Below are 18,584 nucleotides of genomic sequence, written 5' to 3'. Positions count from 1 at the left end.
ATAAACTTCCAAGAAGACACAGGTACTAAGTCTCTCGACATTGGTTTTGGCAAAGAGTCTTCAGATCGGACACCAAATGCAAAGGCAACAAAAGCACAAATAAACAAGTGGAACAACATCAAACTGAAATCTTCCACACAGCAAAAGAAACCATCAAAAGCTTAAAAGGCCACTGACCCAATAAGAAAAAATTATCTGTGAATCATATGTGTGAGAAGAGGCTAATATCCAAAATACACACAACACTCATACAAATCAAAACAAAAAAACTATTAAAAAAATGGGAGGAATATGTGAATAGATACTTTCCAAAGATGGCACACAGGTGCCAACAGACAGAAGGAGTTGTTCGACATCACTAGTCATCGTCAGGGAAACATCAGTCAAACCCACAATCGGCTATCCTCTCTCAACTGTTGGAACAGCAATTGTGCCAGAGACAGACACCAGGTGGGGTCAAGGGTGTACAGACGAGGAGACACTGTGCACTGTTGGTGGGAATGGAAATTGGTGCAGCCTCTGTGACAAATGGTATGGAGGTTCCTGAAAAATTTAATGCAACTACCCCATGACCCAGTAGTGGCTCTACTGAGAATTGATTTGAAGAACACAAAAATGCTGCCTCAAAAAGACAGATGCACTCCCACGTTCACTGCAGCATTATTCACAAGAACCAGACATGGAAACACAGACCTTGGGGGCCTTATGCCAAGTAACTCAGACACAGAAAGACCAATACCAGATGCTCTCATGTACATTCCACGTGGAATAAATAAATACTGAACGCATAGATAATGAGAGCAGATTGGTAGGTGCCAGTTTCGGGGATGGGGTGGTAGAAACGGGTGAAGGCGGTCAATGTCTCAATGTTTGAGTGAGAAAATCCGACAGTCATGAAATGTTCTGTCCAGCATGGAAACTAAACTAATCATGCAGCATGGGGTATAGGTTTCCCTGCTCTTTGAAAGTACAGGGCTTCTGAGAAACCATGCACACCAGAAATGGTGTCAAGAAGGAATGACCATTAATTTACACGAACAATTAGACAGTGTGCTCAGACTCCAAAATTCCTTCTCTTTGGCTTTTCTTAGGCCTCAGCACACAAGTTTCCAATGGAGGCCCAGCATAAATGAAGATAAAGCACAGCAGAGGCTCACAGACACAATTCAAAGTGCTGGTGGCTGGATGCGGAGAGCGGTTCCCAGACGAAGGAGCTGGTTGGGGTGCACGCTGCCTCTGTTGTGCTTCTTCCCAAAACAGATGCTGAACGCGATTCTCACTGTTCACCTTTTTTCATAAGAGGGAAATCCTCTTCATGTCTCTTCCTCTTACTGATCCTGGGTAATAATGTAGTTCTTTCAAGAAAGCCCAGTGTCTTTGTGAACGTTTAAAAAGTGGGGGATACTTGTACTTCAGCATTGCTGAGAGAGTAGATGTGAAAGGTCCTCCCAGACACAACCCTCAGCAGATCCACCGGAAAGGCACCTTCCTCAGCATGCAGAACACGGACTACCTCCTACCCCCTGAGAAACCTTCTCCTTCCCCTTCATCAGGACGACACACAACAGCTGGGAGTTACCCCAATTCCTCTGTTCTCCTGCTCCTAATAGCTAACCCATCAGCAAATCCTGTGAGCTCCATCTTCAAAATGGACCCAGAATAGGTCTAACCACTCCATCCAAGGCCACCTGTTTGGTCCATAGTATCTGAGTTCCTGGAAAAGCTTCGTCATTGACCTGCCTTGCCATCTTCAACCCTCTGTCATCTGTTCTCAACACTGTAGCCAGGATGGCCCAGTGAAACAGCGTCTCATGGGGTTATAGCCCTGGAATAGCTTTCTGTCACCCTCTGTCACCTCTCTGAGCTCATGTCCTAAGCTGTCTCCTGTGGCCACAGGGCCTTCTTGCTGCTCCTGGACATACCTGGAATTCTCCTGCCCCAGAGCCTTTGCACATGCTTTCCCTTCTGTTCAGAATGCTCTTGATTTGTTCTCACTCACCTTCGGAGAAGTCTGAATTGGAGTGACAGGGACAGAAGATGAGGCTGTGTGTGTTGGGTGAAGCTGGTGGCTCAGAAGAAGGTTCTCTGCCAGCTCTCCACCTGTGCCTCACTTGTCCTCAGCCAGGAACTTGCACACAGCCCTCACCTGTCACAACTCTCACCCAGGAGACCCACAGCCACCCCTGGAGCCCACCCTGAACACACCCTGCTGCAGAATGCATTCAGCTCTCCTCTGGGACCCCTGTCAGCTTTACCCAGACCTGGAACTCCCCCCTGTCTCCTGCAAAGCTCCCGATTCCCCCGCTGCTTCCAAAATCACACTGGTGCAAGTTTTTCATGAGAGAGCTATAACGCTAATTAATGAAAGGTTCATACCTACTTTCCCCTTCTGTTTCTTTTCTCTCCACCTTCTTTCCTACCTGTGCAAACTGTAACATATCAGTGGAACACGAACATGCTCTGAGATCTGAATCTTTCATTGCAGCTTTCTGAGGACTCCTTATGTGATAAGACTCTATTGTATCCTACAACAGGGTGTTTTACATCTATCCTCTATAGAATAGTACAGCCCAAATCACTACAATTTTACCTCACTCTTCATGAAGCAGAACACTTTTTCCTTTCTTCTTTTACTTAAATTCCAGTTAGTTCACATGCCATGGAATATTTGCTTCAGGAGTAGGATTTAGTGATTCCTCACCTGCATACAGTACCCGGTGCTCATCACAAGTGCCCTCCTTAATACCCCTCACCCATTTAACACTTCCCCCCACACCCTTGCCCTGCAGCAACACTCAGTTTGTTCTCTACGGTTGAGTCTATTTCCTTGTTTGCCTCTCTCATCACCCCTCCACTCTGTTCATCTGTTTTTTTTTCTGAAATTCCAGAACCGTGAGAGTATAGGATATTTGTCTTTCCTCACTGATTTTGCTTAGCTTAATACACTCTAGATCCATCCACATCCTTGCAAATTGTAAGATTTCATTCTTTTTGAAGCTGGGTCATATTCCATTATTTATATGTATCCCACATCTGCTTTATCCATTCATCAGTGCATGGACATTGGGATTCTCTCCATAGTTTGGCTACTGCGGACATTACTGCCATGAACATTATGGTGCATGGACCCCCTTCGAATCTGCATTTCTGTATCCTTTGGGTAAATACCTAGGAGAGCAATTGCTGAATCATGTGGTTGTTCAATGTTTAACTTTTTGAGGAACCCCCAGACTTTTCCCAGACTGGCTGCACCACTTTGCATTCCCACCAATAGGATGGGAGGGTTCCCCTTTAAGCAGAACATTATCTGCGGGCAATTTAATAAGAGGAAACAAAACCTCTGGGAGATGCACTCAGGGTCAGGCAAGCAGTTGCAGACTTCACCCCAAGGCTCCTGACGCCAAGCCCCTTGAAGCCACCAGCATGCCACTATCCAAAAGAATTCCCAGACTCTCCTTCTGACTCCACCACCAAAGAAACTACAGAGAGAATATGGCACCTCAAAATATTGAGATAATACATTTAGTAAAACTAGAAAGTCAAGCTCAACTTTTAAACAGGAACAGGCCGCTTTGGATAATTTTCAATTTCCCCTCCACCCTAATTTTAACTCTTCTGATGAATAAACTAATCAATGATGAAACATCACCTTTGTCAAATGACATCATCCAAGTCTGTATCAGATGAAAAAAAACCACCTAAATCTAGATGCTGGCCACTCAACCATATCTTAGGCCCAATTGAATAAACACTGTTAGATGAAGGAACAAATTAGATGTTACAAACAGGCACAGAGTGAATCTCACCTTCCCTTTCTAATTAAAGAGGGTTCCTAGGAAACAGATGGTCAAAATACATTTGTAAGCAATAAATGGACAGACAAATTGTGATCCCCTGCAAAGTTCTACCTGCAGGGAAACTAAGTAATTCTTGCACCAAACCCAGAATGCTGGCAGCTACTTCAATTTTACTTTGTGGCTCAACTAGAGAAAAGAGAAAAGCCCAGGAGGTTTTGGGATAATGAGAGGTTTTACCTCCAGCCCTGACATAGATAGGACATTTTGCCAAACATACCTGTGCTTTCTCTGAACACTGGCGTCCTGTGACAAGCTGCCTCGCTGACTCCGATGCTGACGTTCAAAACCTCGGGTGTCTTGGAGCCAGAGCAGAGAAGTGCCGTCAGCTGGGGAGAAGAAGGCACCTCTGACCTAAAGCCTGCACACCTGCTTCGGTTTCTGGGCAAAGGGGCAACACATACTTGTTGTTTAGCAGTAATTATCTTCATTCTCAATAGACCAATGTCCTTGCCTTTTCTGGAAAGCAGACTTACTCTTCTAAAGAAACCCTCAATTCGTCTATTCCCAATGCAAATAGAGTGGAACATTTATTTCTCACTTAAATAGAAAACACTGTTATTGTCGACACTGCGTGACTGAACTTTTAAAAACATTTTAGAGAGAAAGGAAGGGACCTTTATTCAAACCCAAGTCAGGACAGCTGCCTCAGAGACACAATCTTCACCAAGAAGTGAGTGCTCCGGAGAAGGAACATTTGGGGCAGGCTTATATATTTTTTTCTGTTTTGTTTTACGTACAGAGTTACACACCACAATGAGGATCTTCTTAGATTCCAGAAAGTGACAGACTCTTTCTTATGTTTTCAGTGTGTACATGTCAGTATGTCTTTAATCTTATGGGAGCCAAAGAGGTTCTTTTTTTTTTCTTATATTTATGTTGGCATTTTTTGGTTATTGTTTTCTTCTCGAAGCAGATGTACAACATGTGCTTGGGGAAGAAACAAGGCCCATGCTTTGAGGTTTTGCCCAGTCATTTTGAGCTGGGTAATTGTTAAAGGATAGCTTCCCTGGGAGCTCAGGATCAGGGCCCACAGATGATATACAATAAAAATTCCTTTTATCATTATAATTACTCCTAAATAGAGGAATTTGAGACAAAAGCACCTTTCACAAGAGTACCAAGAAATCAAAATGATGCCCACGGAATCCTGCGTGCTCCATGGTCAGCACATGTAACAGAAGTGTTCACAGTCTCTGGACTCCTGCCCTTCTCCTGACCAAATCTCTGAAGCACACAGACCACTTAAAATCAGAATTGTGGAACTGCTAGACACCTTAGAGATGTCTGGCACCATTCCCTTGGACTGCAGAATAAAACACAGTAGCTCATTGTCACAAACTAATTTCAACATGAAGTGACCCCTGGATGCACTAAGTTCTTTCTCTGCAAATGTTGACTAATGCAAGTCACAGTCATACCATATAAACACTAGGATGCCTGGGAAGTCATCGTAGGTAAGGGAATATTTTAGCCATGTTTATAAGCATTGGCTCACGTTGTAGAAGAGGCTGAGCTGAGTGTTTTTAAATACTATTTCAGACTTGTTTTACAGTACCCTCTGAACATACCAGAGCCTGAATCTACTAAAAAAGATAGTTGGTTTCAGTAACTTTAATACCAGGAAAATATTATACTGTCTGTATTCCTTAGGATCTTTGAGTATCTTACCCAGAGGTCCTCTACTGAGATAATGATCTTAATGATCACCATGGGCAGACGTGAAAAGGCCCGCTGAATTCATTCCAGTTGTCCACACGACAAGAAAATCCTGATACTTGATAGGTTTCCAGATCGAGAAGACCAGAGATAAGAGGGAAATAGTACCCTGTATGGAACAACAAGCGATTTGGAGTCAATTTGGGGATCCCATTTAGGTTTCTGACACTAAAATCCTCTGAGACTCATATCATCTGAGTCCCTTTCTAACCGTCTGAAAATGTGCCTACAAATATCTACACCCTAGTTGAGAAGTTTAAGAGGCAGAATGCTACAAAGAGCCAGTATGATGTCTCTCAAGAACAGGTGCTCAGGAAGCCCTAATTGCTATTGGGTCTATTTCTTTTCCAGAAGAAAGAACACATGTTGAATCCATATTTCTAATAGATGACTCACCAGATGATTTTCAAACCTGAAGGAAGGCCAAGAAATCGCTCTTGTGTCATATTTCACTCAGAAATCATATTGTTGGACTGGTGAGGATGATACGATAGCAACGTCATCACTAAGAGTGGGGAGCTTCTAATTTCCATACGGCCATGTTGACCCCCTTAGCTCAGAGCCACCAGAATGGGCAGCTGGGGAGGGGGCACCATCATCACTATGAGTGGGGAGCTTCCCATTTCCATATGGCCATGTTGACCCCCTTAGCTCAGGGCCGCCAGAAAGGACAGCTGAGGGGTACCACAGGCCAAGGCTGCCAGGTGTGGCTGGGGTAGGCAGAACTCTGACTTAAGGCTCAACTCCTGTCTAGGTTATTATAATGCTCTTCACAAAGAAAGTGCCATTGTGTGTGAGCCCTCATGTAGAAAAGGTTCAGAATTTCCATTGAGATTCCCTCTCTGACCTTTAGGATATGTAGCAAACTTCCATTTAATTTTAAACATTGAAGGACTTCCTGGTTTTCTTTTCGCTATGACTGTGGCTCAATTCCCCTGTGGTCTAAGAATAGAATCTAGTTAATTTCAGGGTTTAACATTTGTAGACTTGATTCGTGGCCCCACCTATCATCTATTTGGGTAAAGAGTCTATGACCACTTGAAAATAATGTATTCTGCACTTATTATGGAATGTTCCCTATATGTGAATTAGGTCACATTTGTTACCAATGTTTTGTCTGCTTTTTCTGTTAGATATTGAGAAAGGTATATTAAATCTTCAAACAATGCTGCACTATTCAACGTGGCATCAGAGAATCTACAAGTGTTTTATGGCAAGAGAAACAAAAAGTATAAGAATTGAGGGGATAATTGTGACTATTCACAGATAATACGATTGTGTACATAGAAAATCCAAAACAGTCTATAAATACCCTATTAGAATTAAAATGCAATTTATAAATTTGAGATGGATTGTAGCTTCCCATTGGACAGTTTCTGAAAGAAAATGCAGAACCTGTCAATCTTGGGGTAGGATATAGGGTGCACTAACCATTTAAAAGAATTCAGTGGGACTTCATAAAAATGTGACATTTCTCCTTATCTTATGACCATAAGAAAATGAAAAAGTGAACCACAGTCTGGGAAGTAAAGATTTGCAATATACACACTGACAAAGACTTGTCAATAAAGAATTCCTGCTCATCAACCATAAAAAGTCTATGTACAAACGAATACTTCACAAAAGATTGACTGATGGCCAATAAGAACAGGAAAGGGTGCTCTACAGTATTATTTTCAGGAACAGCAAGGCCTTTCCTAAAATGAAAACATACACACAAACCAGTATTCCCTAGATGGATGACGTCCTTATTTCTGAGGACAGCTTGAAGAACAGACTAGCATCAAAGTAAAGTGATGGAATTCCTGACACTCAGAGGATGGATAATTGACCTCAAACTACAGTACAATTTCTAGGCATCATTGGGTCCTCTGAAGGCAGACAACTTCCACACCCCCTCCTACACCACACAGGTTGCTTCCCAACCCCTACCATAAAAGAACAAGATGAGAAACAGATAGGACTAGTAGGAAATAGCAAAAATCACATGTGGGGATTATCCTGAAACACACTGATCACATAACTAGTGTAAGGACGTGTAGGGAACTGACAAGGACAGAGACTCAAGAGGTACTTCTTTGGGAAATGCTGTCTGAAATCCTCACAAGTTGGTACCTGCTAATGAGGGCTCTGAGCATACCCTAGGGTTTGCACACAAGGGTCTGCAACACCATCGCTGAGGACTGAAACTCTTCAAGACCTCAAAGCTTGCCTGTTTGGACTAAGAGATTCCCATGTTCTGAGAACAGATACCAACTCATTGAAAGGTTCACCTGGGCTCTCTCGGAGGCCCTACAAGAAGCTGAACCATTCACTGAAAATCAATTACACACACACACACACACACACACACACACACACACACACACACACCTGTCATTTCACCAATTACTTAAACATTCAAGGTTCTTCCTACCTTTTCTTTTTCACATTGATATTTATACTCACATGAAATGTCATCATTTCTAATGAACACTGATGTCAAAATAGAGATCCATTGACACAATATTCACAAAATGGAACTTCCCTGCTATAATTTTCAATATAGCATTTTTTAAAGTTTATACATATTTTAGGTTTTTGGTAATTTATACAGGAGAAGATCAGCATTGAAAAACTCTGAATACTGACAATGAGGTTTAAGCCTAGAGAACAAAAATTGTCCAAATTCATAGTAATAAGGAATCAAAGGGAAAGCATGGACACTGTAGTCGAATAATTTTACACATGTTCATCCTCTATTATTCTACTACTGAGGGGCGTGTTTTATTACCAGTATACATTCATCATTTATCTTCCACGTGCACCTGCACAGGTATAATGAATTACTACAGTAGAATGAAATGTCTGGGAACTACTTGGCGGCATCTATAATGAACAATGAAATTTCGATCTTATATTTGGTGAACTTCCACTGTCTGTCCCTTTAGACAATGGACCCTAAACAGAAGGGGGAATGAACCAGGAGAGACTATGGACTCTGGGAAACAAACTGAGGGCTTCAGAGGGGAGAGGGGTGGGGGATTGGGATGGGCCAGTGATGGGTATTAAGGAAGGTACATATTGCATGGAGCACTGGGTGTTATATGCAAATAATGAATCACGGAACACTACATCAAAAACTAAGGAAATACTGTATAGTGACTAACATATCATAATAAAAAATTATTATTAGAAAAAAATTAAAGGTAAAAAAAAAACCAATACAGCTTTTCTGTCTCAAGAACAATCAGAATTGAGAAAAAACTAACTTCCAATCCCTAAAGCAACACACAGACCAAATTCCATTTCACTCCCCTTCATTCACATTCTCTGTGGGTTCTAAGCTATTTCCCTACCTTCTTTCCTGCTGAGCAGGGAGCCTCGGCTCGATCCCAGAACCCTGGGATCATAACCTGAGCCAAAGGCACATGCTTAACTGGCTGAGCCAGCCAGGAGCCCCAGCCATGTTTTTCTTAAGCAAAAGGACACTTTCTCACAATGCATTCACATGAATTCACATGGTACCAGACACCTGCATTTGCCTCTAGGAGGTTGCAGATGAAGGCAATTGCAAACTCTCACAGTGGTTTATCAAATACAATGACCTGCCTGGTGTCAGCGGAACTCTTATAAGCCCACGAGAGGGTGCTGTGACACTCAGCTGTGGCTGGGCTGGCACAGAGAACCAAATCCATTTCCCTGCCTGATGTCTGTGAGGAACAGATGCCCCCACTGTGAATGAGACCCTGCCATTGAGCTGTCCAGAGATGGCCATCCTCACGGAGGATGAGGATAAAGGACAATGCCTGAGGAGACCTCATCTGTCTCTTTTATCTTTTCATATTTTCGACAGTGGACAAATCACTGCCTAGAAGTCCCCAACTACCTTAGTCTCATCTGTGAATGACCAAGAGGTTTTACAAAACACTTAAGATTTTGACCTCACAAATGCCCACAACCACTTACCATAGGGATTCAACATTAAGCAAAGATACTGTTCCTTGGAAGAGAGGTCCTGCCCACTGTTGTTTCTCACTTATATGCTCATCTTCCTTACCTCATGGTAACATAACCACCTTGATTCCTGCTTCCGTCTTCAGGAAGGCTGAGGTGACTTGAAGGGCATTACCCTGACATCGTTTTTCTTAGCAATAAGATGTGGACGTTTCCCTAGTCCTACACACCCAAAGTTGAATCGGAATCAGGATTGAGGAGGCTGATGAGAGTTGAAGGTGTTTTCCTGTACACGATGGTTTATTACCAATAAGGATGGGTCAGAGTCCTCGAAATTCCAGAACCTTTTCATTAATGCTTCCTACTCGTGAAAGATGATGTACATTGGTCTTTCCCTGTACAGTGTGGTGACTCAGAGAAAAGTGCTTAGCCCTTTCGTCAGACTTCCACGAGCAATTTGGGGCTGGCTTCCATATTCAGAAAGGATGATGTTAGGGCTAAGAGGGTTCCTGTACACTGTTATTTCTTTCAGATAAGTGTATGGCATTTTTGTTACATTGCCAGAGCCACTTAGCGCCAGGCTTGCCAGCCTCCTGGGGAAGAACCCTAACCCGAGGTCGGCCCCCGAGGGGCCCCTCCCAAGGAGCCTGGCACCACAATGCCAGGGATTTGGGACCCCCGAGCCCCAGTGCTGGACTCTGCCACCCCGCAAGCACCCAGGGTGCTACGGGCGTTGCCACTCATTCAAGAAGGGAGAACGGGCAAGGCCCTCCGATCCCCCTGTGACCTTCAAAGGCCCCCCGTGCAAAAACTCTGGCTCCCTCGCTCCTGCTTCCCAGCGCCCTAACCTCGGCCCACCCGTCCTCTCGTGGCAGAGCTGGCGGATCGGGCCTGCGGGATTCCTGGGGGCTAACCCTATGCCATGTCGCCCCCGAAGGGCCCCTCCCAAGTGGCCTGACGCTGCATGCCAGGGATTGGGGACCCCCAAGTCCCACCGCCGGACGCACCGTGCCGCCCTGCCGCCACATGGGGCACTAGGGGCGTCACCAGTCCTTCAGGGCGACAGAACGGGCAGGACCCTGCAAGCCTCCTGTGACCTTCGAAGGCACCCCAAGCCAAAGCGTAAATGCTCTGGCCCACGCCCCCACTCGCCAGCATCCTCACCTCAACCCACACCTCCATTCACCGCACATGGGCGGAACGAGCCTGCCAGCCTCCTGGGGGCTAACCCTAACCCTAGGTCTGCCACCGAGGGGCCCGTCCCAAGGGGCCTGAGGCTGCAACGCCGGGTATTAGGGAGCCCCAATCCCCAGCGCCAGAGTCTCCCTGCCGCCCCATCACCACCCGGGCCGCTAGGGGTGCCGCTGGTCATTCAGGGCGGTAGAACGGGCATGGCCCTCTGAGCCCGGGGCGAACTTCGAAGGCCCCCCCATCCAAAATGCTTGAGCCCACGCTCCTGCTCCTCAGCGCCCTCACCTCGGCCCGCCCCTCCGCTCGCCACAGAGCCGGCGGATGAGGCCTGCACTCCTCCTGGGGGCTACGCAGAACCCTAGGTTGTCCCCTGAGGTGCCCCTCCGAAGGGGCCTGGCACCGCAATGCCTGGGATTGGGGACCCCCGAGCCCCAGCGCCGGACTCACCGTGTCGCCCCCCCGCCACCCAGGCCGCTAGGAGCACCGTCGGTCATTCAGGGAGGGAGAACGGGCAGATTCCTCCAAGCCCCTGATGACATTCGAAGGCCCCCCTGTGCCAAAACGCTTGGGCCCATGCTCCCGCTCGCCTGCGCCCTCACCTCGGTCCGCCCCTCCGCTCGCTGTAGAGCCAGTGGATCTGGACTGCAGGCCTCCTGGGTGTTACCCTAACCATTGGTGGGCCCCCGAGGGGCCCATCCCAGGTTCCTATTGCCGCAACACCAGGGATTGGGGACTCCGGAGCCCAAGCGCCTGACTCACCCTCCCGCCCTACCGCCACCTGGGCCGCTAGGGGCGCCGCCGTTCATTCAGGGAGGGAGAACAGGCAGGGCCCTCCGAGCAACCTGCAACCTTCGAAGGCCCCCCGCACCAAAACGCTTGGCCCCACGCTCCCGCTGGCCAGCGCCCTTACCTCGGCCCTCCCCTCCACTCGCCGCACAGCTGGCGGATCGGGTCTGTGGGCCTTCTGGGGGCTAACCCTAAACCTATGTCGGCCCCCTAGTGGCCCCTCCCAAGGGGCCTGGTGCCGCAACGATGGGGAAAGGGGACTCCTGAGCCCCAGCACCGGACTCACCATGCCCCCCACTGCCACCCGGGTCACTAGGGGCACCGCCGGTCATTCAGGGCGGGAGAATGGGCAGGGCCCTCCGAGCCACCGGTGACATTTGAAGGCCCCCCGTGCCAAAATGCTTCGGCCCACGCTTCTGCTCACCAGTGCCCACACCTCGGCCAGCCCCTCCGCAAGCCGCACACCCAGCGGATCGGGCCTGGCAGCCTACTGGGGTCTAACCCTCACCCTAGGTTGGCTGTCGAGGGGCCCCTCCAAAGGGGTCTGGCACCAACACGCCGGGGATTGGGGACCCCCGAGCACCAGCGCCGGACTCACCCTGCTGCCCTGCCGAGACCCGGCCTGCTAGGGTCGCCATCCTCATTCAGAGTGGGAGAACTTGCAGGGCCCTCCGTGCCCCCTGCGACCTTCGAAGGCAACCCACGCCAAAACGCTAGGGCCCACGCTCCCGCTCACCATTGCCCTCACCTGGGACCCACCCTCCGCTCGCCACACAGCCGTCAGATCGGGCCTGCCAGCCTCCTGGGGGTTAACCCTAACCCTAGTTCAGCCCCTGAGGAGCCCCTCCCAAGGGGACTGGCGCCATCACGCCGGGGATTGGGGACAATCGAGCCCCAGTGCTGGACTTTCACTGCCACCCGGTCGCCACCCGGGCTGCTAGGGGCACCGCCAGTCCTTCGGGGCAGGAGAAGGGGCAGGGCCCTCCAAGCCCCCCGTGACCTTCGAAGGCCCCCTGCGCCAAAACGCTTGGGCCCACGCTCCCGCTCACCATTGCCCTCACCTCAGCCCGCCCCTCCGCTCGAACACACAGCTGGCGGATAGGGCCTGCTGGGCTCCTGGGGGCTAACCCTAAACCTAGGTCGGCCCCCGAGGGGCCCTTTCCAAGGGTCCTGGCTCCGCCACGCCGGGGATTGGGGACACATGAGCATGAGCACCAGACTCACCCAGCCGCCCCGCCGCCACCCGGGCTTCTAGGGGCGCCGCCACTCATTCAGGGCAGGAGAAGGGGCATGGATCTCTCAGCCCCCGGTGACTTTCGAAGGCCCCCCGCGCCAAAACGCTTGGGCCCACGCTCCCGCTCGCCAGCGCCCTCACCTCTGCCCACCACTCCTCTCGCCGCACAGCCGACAGAATGGGGCTGCCGGCCTCCTTTGGGCTAACCCTAACCCTAGGTAGGCCCCCAAGGTATCACTCCCAAGTGCCTGGCGACACCACGCTGGGGATTGGGGACCCACGAGCCCTAGCTCCAGACTCACCCTGCCGCCCCGCCATGACCCGGCCCACTAGGGGCAACGTCCTCACAGGGCGAGAGAATAGGCAGGGCCCTCTGAGCCTCCGGTGACCTTCGAAGGCTCCCCGTGCCAAAACGCTTGGGCCCTCACTCCCGCTCGCCAGCGCATTCACGTCAGCCCGCCCTTCCGCTCCATGCACAGCCAGCGGATCAGGCCGCCGGACTCCTGGGGATAACCCTAAAGCTAGGCAGGACCCAGAGGGGCCCCTCCCAAGGGGCCTGGCGCCACCAAGCCTGAGACTAGGACCATAGGCCCCATCGCCAGACTCACCCTGCCTCCCTGCTGCCACTCCGGCCACTAGGGGCGCCGCTGGTCATTCAGGGCACAAGAATGGACAGGGTCTTCCGAGCCACTGGCGACCTTCGAAGGCTCTCCGTGCCAAAACCCGGGTGCCCACGCTCCCGCTCCCCAGCGCCCTCACCTCAGCCCGCCCCTCTGCTCCCTGCACAGAGGGCGGATCTGGCATGCCGGCCTTGTGTGGGCTAACCCTAACCTTAGGTCGGCCCTCCAGGGTCCCTCCCAAGAATTCTGTTGCCTATACGCCAGGGATCTGGGACCCCAAGCCCCAGAACCAGACTCATGCTGCCACAACGCCGCCACCCAGGCCACTAGGGGCGCCGCCGCTCATGCAGGGCGGGAGAACGGACAGGGCCCTGGAGAAACCAGCAACATTTGAAGACTCCCGCGCAAAAATGCAGGGGCCCACGCTCCCGCTCACCAGCGCCTTTACCTCGACCCGCCCACCTCTCGCAGCCCAGCCAGAGGATTGGGCCTGCCGGCCTCCTGGGTGCTAACTCTAACCCTAGGTCGGCCCACGAGGAGCCCCTCCCAAGAGGCCTGGCCCTACAATGCTGGGGATTGGGGATCCCTGAGCCGCAGCTCAGGACTCACCCTGCAGCCCCACCACCAACGGAGCCGCTAGGGGCGCCGCTGGTTATTCAGGGCAGGAGAATGGGCAGGGCCCTCTGAGACATGGCAACATTCGAAGGCCCAGGACGCCAAAACGCTGGGGCCCACGCTCCCGCTCTGCATCCCCCTCAACTCGGCCCACACCTCCACTCCTCGCACAGCCGGCGGATCGGGCCTGCCGGCCTCCTGGGTGCTAACCCTAACCCTAGGACGGCCCCTGAGGGTCCCTTCCTAAGGAGCCTTGCTGCGCAAAGCCGGGGATTGGCGACCCCCAAGCCCCAGGGCCGAGTGCACCCTGCCGCCCTGCCCCACACGGCCCGCTAGGGGCACTGCCATTCATTCTGGGTGGGAGAACTGGCAGGGGACTCCGAACCCCCGCCCACCTTCAATGGCGCCCAGAACCAAAATGCTTGTGCCCAGGCTCATGTTCACCAGCATCCTCACCTCGGCCCAACTCTCCGCTCCACGCACAGGCAGTGTATAGGGCCTGCCAGCCTCCTGGGTGCTAACCGTAACTGTAGGTCGGCCCCCGAGGGGCCCTTCTCAAGTGGCCTGGTGCCCCAACGCCGGGGATGGGGCAACCGAGCCCAAGTGCCGGACTCACCCTGCTGCCCTTCAGCCACCTGAGCCACTAGGGGCCCCGCTGGTCATTCAGAGCGGGAGAATGGGCAGGTCCCTCCAGCCACCACCAACCTTCGAAGGCCCCCCACGCTAAAACGCTTGGGCTCATGCTCAGGCTCGCCAGCGCCCGCACCTCGGCCCACCCTGCCGCGTGCTGCACAGACGCTGATCTGGTCCACCGGTCTCCGGGGGGCTAACTGTAACCCTAGATCGACCACCGAGAGGCCCATCCCAAGGGGCCTGGCGCCGCAACGCCAGGGATTGGGGACCCTGAGCCTCAGCACCTGACTCACCCTGCCGCCCAGCCGCCACCCAGGGGCTTGGGGTGCTGCCATTCATTCAGGGCGGGAGAACGGGCAGGGCCCTCTGAGACACGGTGACTTTCGAATCCCCCCCGCGCCAAAACGCCCGAGCCCATGCTCCCAAACACCAGTGAACTCACCTCGGTCCGCCACTCCACTCTCCACACAGCTGGCGAATAGGACCTGCCGAGTTCCTAGGGGCTAAACCAAAACCTAAGTTGCATCCAAGGGGCCCCTCCCAAGGGGCCTGGCGCCTCATCGCTGGGGATTGGAGATACCTGAGCCGCAGGGCCTGACTCACCCTGCCACCCCTCAGGACCCGGGCCGCTAGGGGCGCCGCCGTTCCAGCAGGGTGGGAGAATGGGCAGAGCCCTTCTAACCCCCGCTGACCTTTGAAGGAGTTCTGAACCAAAACGCTTGGGCCCAGGCTCATGATCACCAGCATCCTCACCTTGGCCCAACTCTCCCCTTGATTCAGACCCATTGGATAGGGCCTGCCGGGCTCTTGGTTCTAATGAAAACCCTAGGTCGGCCCCGTGGGGCACATCCCAAGGGGCCTGGCTCTGCAACGCTGGGGATTGGTGACTCAGACCCCAGAGCCAGACTCACCCTGCCGCACTGTTGCCAACCGGGCCTCTAGGGGCGCCGCCGGTCATTCAGGGCGAGAGAAGGGCAGGGCCTTTGGAGTCCCCGGTGACCTTCAAAGGCTCACCACGCCAAAATGCTGGTGCCCACGCTCCCGCTCCCCAGCGCCCTCACCTTGACCCGCCCCTCCGTTTGCTGCAGAGCCAGTGGATAGTGCCTGCCGGGCTCCTGGGGGCTAACTGAAAACCTAGGTCGGCCCCGTGGGGCACATCCCAAGGGGTCTGGCTCTGCTATGCTTGGGATTGGTGACTCAGAGCCCCAGAGCCGGACTCGCCCTTCCACACTGTCGCCACCTGGGCAGCTAGGGGCGCCGCCGGTCATTCAGGGTGAGAGAAGTGGCAGGTCCTTCCGAGTTCCCGGTGACCTTCAAAGGCTCCTGGAGCCAAAACGCTGGTGCCCATGCTTCCACTCCCCAGCGCCCTCACCTCGGCCTGCCCCTCCGCTCCCCGCACAGCAGGCGGATCGGGCCTGCCAGCCACCTGGGGGCTAACCCTAACCCTAGGTCGGACCCGAGGGGCCCCTCCCAAGGGGCCTGACGCCACAATGCCGGGGATTGGGGACCCCAAGACTCAGCACCTGACTCACCTGCCGCCCAGCCGCCACTCTGGGGCTTGGGGTGCAGCCGTTCATTCAGGGCAGGAGAAGGGGCAGGGCCCTCAGAGACATGGCGACCTTCAAAGGCCCCGCACGCCAAAACGCCCAGGCCCACCCTCCCACTCACCAGCGCCCTCACCTAGGTCTGCCACTCTGCTCTCCACACAGCTGGCGAATAGGGCCTGCTGGCCTCTTAGGGGCTAAACCTAACTCTAGGTTGGCCCCCGAAGGGCCCCTCCCAAGGGGCCTGGTGCCGCAACACCAGGGATTGGGGACCCCCAAGCCCCAGCGCCCCATGCACCCTGCCGCCCCTCCCCACCTGGGCCGCTAGGGGCGCCGCTGTTCATTCACCTTGGAAGGATGGACAGGGCCCTCCGAATCCCCGCCAATTTTCGAAGGCGCCCCGAATCAAAACACTTGGGCCCAGGCTCATATTCACCAGCACCCTCACCTCAGCCCAACTCTCTGCTCGATGCCCAGGTGGTGTATCGGGCCTGCCGGCCTCCTGGGGGCTACCCCTAACCATAGTTCGGCCCCCGAGGGGCACTTCCCAGGGGCCTGGCGTGACAACGCTGCGGATGGGGACCCCGAGCCCAAGTGCCGGTCTCACCCTGCTGCCCTTCAGCCACCCGAGCCGCTAGAGACCACTGGTCAATCAGGATGGGAGAATGGGCAGGGCCCCCGGAGTCCCCGCTGACCTTCAAAGGCGCCCCGCGCAAAAACATTGGCTCCATTCCTCCTGCTCCCCAGCGCCCTCAGCCTGGCCTGCCCCTCCGCTTGCTGCAGAGCCAGTGGATAGTGCCTGCAAGGGTCGTGGGGGCTAACTGAAATCCTAGGTAGGCATCGTGGGGCACAACCCAAGAGGCCTGGCTCTGCAACGCTGGGGATTGGTGATTCATAGCCCCAGAGCCAGACTCACCCTGCAGCACCATCGCAACCTAGGCCGCTTGGGGCGCCGCCGCTCATTCAGGGAGGGAGAATGGACAGGGCCTTGGAGAAAGGAGTGACATTTGAAGCCTCCCGAGCCAAAATGCAGGGGCCCACGCTCCCGATCGCCAGCACCTTTACCTCGGGCCGCCCACCTCTCGCCGCCCAGCCAGAGGATTGGGCCTGCTGGCCTCCTGGGTGCTAACTCTAAACCTAGGTCCGCCCAAGAGGAGCCCCTCCCAAGAAGCCTGGCCCCACAACGCTGGGGATTGGGGATCCCCGAGCCGCAGCATGGACTCACCCTGCTGCTCCACCGCCAAGGGAGCTGCTAAGGGCGCCTCTGGTTCTTCAGGGCAGGAGAACAGGCAGGGCCCTTTGAGCCATGGCAACAGTCGAGGGCCCAGGGCGTCAAAACGCTGGGGACCACGCTCCCGCTCTGCATCACCCTCAACTCGGCCCGCACCCCCGCTCTTCGCAGAGCCAGCGATCCGGCCTGCCGGCCTCCTGGGAGCTCACCCTAACCCTAGGACAGCCCCTGAAGGTCCCTTCCTAAGGGGCCTGGCGCCGCAACGCCAGGGATTGGGGGCCCCCAAGCCCCAGCGCCGGATGCACGCTGCCACCCCAACCCACACAGGCCGCTAGGGGCGCCGCCATTCATTCAGGGTGGGAGAACTGGCAGGGCCCTCCGAACCCCTACCGACCTTCAGAGGCGCACCGAACCAAAACGCTTGGGCCCAGGCTCATGTTCACCAGCACCCTCACCTCGGCCCAACTCTCCGCTCGACGCACAGGTGGTGTATCGGGCCTGCGGGGCTCCTGGAGGCTAACCCTAAGCATAGGTCGGCCACCGAGGGGCACTTCCCAAGGGGCCTGGCGTCGCAACGCTGGGGATGGGGACCCCGAGCTCATGTGCCGCACTCACCCTGCTGCCCTTCAGCCACCCGAGCCGCTAGAGGCCCCGCCGGTCAATCAGGGCAAGAGATCGGGCAGGGCCCTCCGAGCCCACGCTGACCTTTGAAGGCTCCCCGCGCAAAAACGTTGGCTCCAAGGATCCTGCTCGCCAGCGCCCTCACCTAGGCCCACCCCACCGCTTGCTTCAGAGCCGGTGGATAGGGCCTGCTGGGCTCCTGGCAGCTAACCAAAACCTAGGTCGACCCTGAGGGGACAACCCAAGCGGCCTGGCTCTGCAATGCTGGGGATTGGTGACTCAGAGCCCCAGAGCCGGACTCACCCTGCCGCACTGTCCCCACCTGGGCCGCTAGGGGCGCCGCGGGTCATAGAGGGCGAGAGAAGGGCAGGGCCTTCTGAGTCCCCGGTGACCTTCAAAGGCTCCCTGTGCCAAAACGCTGGTGCCCATGCTCCCGCTCCCCAGCGCCTTCACCTCGGGCCGCACCTCAGCTCGCCGCACAGTGTGCGGTTGGGCCTGACGGTCTCCTGGGGGCTAACCCTAACACTAGGTCGGCCCCCCAGGGGCCCCTCCCAAGGGTTTTGGTGCCACTACGCCAGGGATCTGGAACCCCAAGCCCCA

Source organism: Ursus americanus, chromosome 22, assembly GCF_024610735.1.
Source record: "Ursus americanus isolate L20-20 chromosome 22, mUrsAme1.1.p, whole genome shotgun sequence".
NCBI classification, from domain to species: Eukaryota; Metazoa; Chordata; class Mammalia; order Carnivora; family Ursidae; genus Ursus; species Ursus americanus.
This window is presented reverse-complemented; position numbering follows the sequence as displayed.